Below are 5,564 nucleotides of genomic sequence, written 5' to 3' on the forward strand. Positions count from 1 at the left end.
GTTTCCACTTACGATATTTAACACGTCTTTCAATAAAATAAAAATAGAAATAAAATGAAAATGAAATAGGAATACCTCGCCGCCCTAATATTGGTAGCTTCAAAATTATCTTGGCTGTCGTATGCCTGGTTAGTGATATGTTATAAACTTGTTTTATTACGTGAAGGTTGAGTTCTGGGAAGAAGTGACAAATAATTTGTCAACGTTATCATTGTTATTATGTTATTATTATTAAGTGTGGAAGATAATCAGATTAAAAATGTTTCCAAAAAAGCATAGCTCTTCAAATGCCTTAATATTCTAAATATGGCGTGTAAAAGCATAGCAATCGGGACGGGTTTTTACGCCACAAGTTTGTGTAGTCCTACATAAATCTTTCTGTATACAGGGCTTGTAACTTTACCAAGACTGTGCCAAATTTGTTATCATTTTGATGATTCCAGAACCTTGTAGTACACACCAATACGTTAGATGATCAAACTTTTCTGATCGATTCCACACTGTTTCTTTCACAATGCAATCGCAGGACCAGAACTCAACTTTATCTTTAAGGTTTGTTCACATTTGACGCGGCAAACCGGCTAACCGCGGTGGTTTCTTTTATGATGACGTGAAGACTAGTCCTTTGTTGCACGTAGTTGCCTTTCATTTATACGTCCAAAAAACACGGTGATCTTTTTACGGCGATTTACCGCGTCATGTCTGAACACACCTGTAATCCGGAAGTCGGTTCTTTTTTAGTATGGCTGTATGCAACGTATCAATTCGTCATATTAAATCTACTGCATATTGATATTAAAATGGAACAAGTCCTTTTTTATAAAGAGTATACCTGGCTTGCTTCTTTATGCAATGCTGCATGCTGTTCCTTTGTACCCTTTAGTACTTTGTAAACGTACTTTGTAATTGGGTAACGACGGAATTTTCTATAATATTGCTAAGAACATGGTCTAATTTCCTCAGTATAGCCTAATCAGTATCAATACTCTGGGCCTTTTTAAGTTTCATCATTGTCTCATACATACATATATACATACATATTGATATTTATATAGCGCCTTTACATAAACATGCTCAAAGCGCTTTACATTAGTAAATATAACAGAACAATTATTTCGCTCTCCAAGTGCATACACTGTATAAAATTTGTTGAGTAAAGCTCTGTAAAGTTATACAAAAAGTTGTGCACCACATGAACCAAGCGTGGTTCATACAGTACACAACCCAATTCACATCCCGCACAACTCTACACAACAACTACCAACATCATTACCAACTACTCATTTAATAAAGCAGGTGTCTTGTCCCATGACGTAAGCACAGGATAACGATCGAACCCAGGACCTCTCGTACGAGAGTCAAGAACCCTTGCCAATATACCACAGTGCCTGCTTCCACTCTTCTTTTTTGTATAATATTCAATATATCTGCTTTCATGTGGACAGGGTATATATTGATTTAAGTTGTTTTTTTAAACCTGCCATCTCAAGCTAACGGATTAAAAATTGGCTACTGTACTAATATTTTTCGAAGTAATTTCGAGCCGACATTTGATAAATGAATATGATATGAACGACAAGCCGAACCAACAGGAATAAAATATTAGACGACATAGCCGACTTATTAATTATGGCAGCGGCAAACTACCACGGAATGACCGCCTCAATAATAATGACTGTACCGCTACAATGAGCTCAAGATTTATGCTACAATAGAAGACCGCGTCGTGGACGACTGTAACAAATTGGCTGATTGCTACTTTAAAAACATTAATTGAGTTGAAATGTTATCATTTTTTATTTTAGGACAAAATGTTGAATTGAGTTCAGTCGTCGATACGAGTTAGAGTTGAAAAGCCGCCAACGTAAGCTTGGGAATCCCTGACATGTGCTCTTAGAACAATACCGTTATAAGAAACTGTATAATGATTGCTAGTATTAAAAAAAAGAGAATCGAAAAAAGGAGGGAAAAAAAATTAAACTTGCTGTGTACACGAAAAAGGTTATTCGTCGGTTTATGACATCACTCTCTCAATATAACAAGAAGAGACTATAATCACGTAACTTCAGTCAAAAGAAACTGACTGTTGTGAATTCCTATTGTACACAAAGAAAGAGAGATCGGGAAAGATGGAGAGAGTGAGGGGCGATATAGAGACACAGAGAAATAGATGAATAGACAAACAGAGTGAAAGAGAGAGAGAGAGAGAGAGAGAGAGGAGGGCAGGAAGAAAGATGAAAGGGACAGGAAGGTCGACTGCCAGCGAGAGAGAGAGAGAGAGAGAGAGAGAGAGGTGGTAAAAAGTGACTGATAAACATATTGGGTAAAAGGGACTAGACATTTTTTTTAAATAAATGACCCCTACAGTACAAATTCTCTTTATTTTCTTTGCCAAGTTAACGTTGTCACTCCGCCCCCCCCCCCTCTCCCCCGCTCTGAAGCCGCCAAACAAATCAGTTTCCTTTCCTTGATTAAAGACACGTACTTGCCTCTATTTCTTCAATGCCCCTTATCTAATGTCCCCATCATTCCCGCGATACCATCATTCAAATGATGCGCCCTGATTACTGTGATGAATTCCAGCAGAGTCATTTATCTGCCAAGCCTTGCATTAAGAATGATTTATACACGACATCGTTGACGTTATATTTGTACTTTGAGGACTTGAAGACCCCATCCATCATCCCGTTCTCGAGTAATGAAATAATGCCATGCAGACTAAGATCCCCCTCCCCCCCCCCCCCCCCAAAAAAAAAAAAAACAATTGATAGAGAAAAGGGAAAGAGAGAAAAGGAGAGGGAGGGGAGAGGAGTTGAAAATAAAATAAAACCACACCTTTTTGTACCCTCTTTATTTCCTGTGGCCTTGTTCGTGTTTCATATATACCAGATAAGGCTTGCGCCAGTGTCTCCTCAACGGTGGGACTACCACTAACCCACTGTCAATTCATTAAAACATTGGTATATTGGTCCAGTTAGAACTCCTCCACAGAAAATGTATAAACAATGAATAGAACTATTTCTTTTTATTGTCTTTTTAGGTTTTACATGTTATAAGGTGAATCCGTCATCCTTTATTCCGGGTCTACATGTATTATTTTAAAAGTGTAATATGCTCTATCTATAAGTCATTATAATTGTATAGAAAGCGAAAAAGTTTGTGTAAACTTGAATCAGAGTAAGGCGTCTCTACTTTTCAGTAATTCTTCTAAAACAATATTTCACTCCGTCCTCATTTTTTGTTCACCAATATTCCGTGGACGAAATGGAAGACGAAACCCGCGTGCACGGGGACCCACCCTACCGCCAGCCGTTAACGAATACCATACGCAGATCGTCCTTCCCCTCCATCTCGACATCGTATCTCTTCTGTCGAGATCGTTTACTGAAGATTACCATCTGAGTTTTAACAAGTCAGTCAGCAGCAAACAAAAGATTTCTATCTCTTAAACTGCTTATTGCTCTAGGACATGCAGGTTCTGAGAACGGATGGTGCCCGCTTTCCCTTTCCTGCCTCCAACCAATGATGATGTAAAGCGCTTCCTCCTGACATTTTATTAGGAACCGTGTCCTTTTTGCATATGATGAAGGCAACTATTATACTTAATGTCTACTGTCATTATCATTTTTCCTGTCTCTCTTCGCTCTTTTTGTTCGTAAAGTAAGGGCACATGCTAATAAATATTTACACCGGGACTTGGTAGCTTGCGGGCTTCGACGTTGCCATGGTGATGATGACGTCAGAGAGTGAGGGAGCGGTAAACTTTCAGTGATGAACTCGGAATCGTGTTTCGTTTTCTGAACCGAGTTATCAATCTCATTTGAAAGTGACCACAGAGTGCCTCGTAAAATGCAATAATGATGGGATAGGGAAAGAGTGTACAACCTGTTAAATATGAATAGCGTATAACGCGATGGCGAAGATTTTATGAAAAATTTAAACTAAGGCGATTTCAATAGCCTGTCCATCACCTACTGAAATGTGCGAAGATTACAATGACATTATGACGTCATCTCAATATGATTTCTGTAGGCCATTCAATATGGTATTGGCATTACCTTTGCGATAGGCTTGTGGGTGTATATTTCGTGAATCTCTTGTAAATTCATCTCTCTTCTATATTTTAAGAGAGAGTAAAGATGTGAGTCGATATGATCTACCCATCATGCTCGATAAAGAACGAATAATCAAAAGATTGCTCTGATGATTGTATCGATTTAGTAAAACACTGACAGTGAAACTGTAAACTGTAATATTACCCTGTTACTCTGTAAATTGAAAAAACTTCAGCTCTTAGCTACACGTTCATTTTTTTTATTTCATTATTGATATGACTTTTATCTCAATACTATTGCATGGGTAAATCATTCTACTAAATTATTATCTCGCGGTATAAATTTCATGTTACCCGCTTCATACAGTACTTGTGATATCAATGACAGTTGTAATATTAATGGCACTGAATGAATTCAAAACCTTATGAAAGTCCAACGTTTTAGTTGTGTAACTATAAGTTTAAATTTAGTAAACAAATAATTAAACTTGATATTTAAAGAAAATCAGTAAATCGAGTAATCCACTGTGTGTGTTTTATGAGACACCCTATACATGGGGTGATACTAGGTGGTGGTTTCGGCGGGAATGATTGGGGTTAGATTTTGTCTCGTTAAGTTAGATTTCACCCCGATCTCCTTCATTCATTATGAATGATGAAGCGGCTCTCCCAGAAGGTGATTTTCTATTGACTTCGTAACATTTAAACTCACACAAAAGTCAGGAAGTTTAATATTACTCGCGCGTTTTTGCAATAGCGTTAATGGCAGACGCTTGGAGAAATGTATTTTGAGAACGAGGACGATTGCATAAAGAAAATGGAAATCTTTGTCTAGATAAGGAACTGAGGTTTCTCTTGTTAATAACACCAAGCACGTATGATGATGGTCTTGATGAAGTAGCAACACCGAGATGAAAATCGTTTAGTACAGAAGAAATGGGGTGGCGTGCGGAAATTAATGGTATTGGAAGGGGGAGACATTTATTTTGATTGGTTGATGACAGGATTTCAATCGAGTTCAAAGAACTGTAGGTGAAGATTCCATTATGAACCGCTTTGATTGGTGAATATAAAAATTGATTTTAAATTTTCAAATGCCACACTTTTAAAGAAAAGGTTGACTTCCGGTAAAAGTTAAAACAATAATCGTAATCTTTCTCTCTTTTTATGCAACAAAAATTAACATTTATCACTCAATGACAAGTTTTGTGAATGGGATTCCTGACCAAAAACAAATTATATTAGATCGAACGGCCTCGAGTAATGTGCTCAGGTATTACAAAGTAAACATTCGAAATATCATGAATGCCCTTTAAAACAGAAGGCTCGTTTCTCGTTAAGATGCTCCTCCCTTATTTAGGATTCATGTCATTCCAAAATGTGTTAAAGCTTGCCAAAAAAATTAGGAAGTAGGTGGTTATGTACTATGCAGTTCACATTCGTCTGTGTTCAACATGCGGACGGCCAAGCATTGCCTGTAGAATATTAAGTTTCAATTTCCTCCCAATTA

Source organism: Strongylocentrotus purpuratus, unplaced genomic scaffold (assembly GCF_000002235.5).
Source record: "Strongylocentrotus purpuratus isolate Spur 01 unplaced genomic scaffold, Spur_5.0 spur5_scaffold_14, whole genome shotgun sequence".
NCBI lineage: Eukaryota > Metazoa > Echinodermata > Echinoidea > Camarodonta > Strongylocentrotidae > Strongylocentrotus > Strongylocentrotus purpuratus.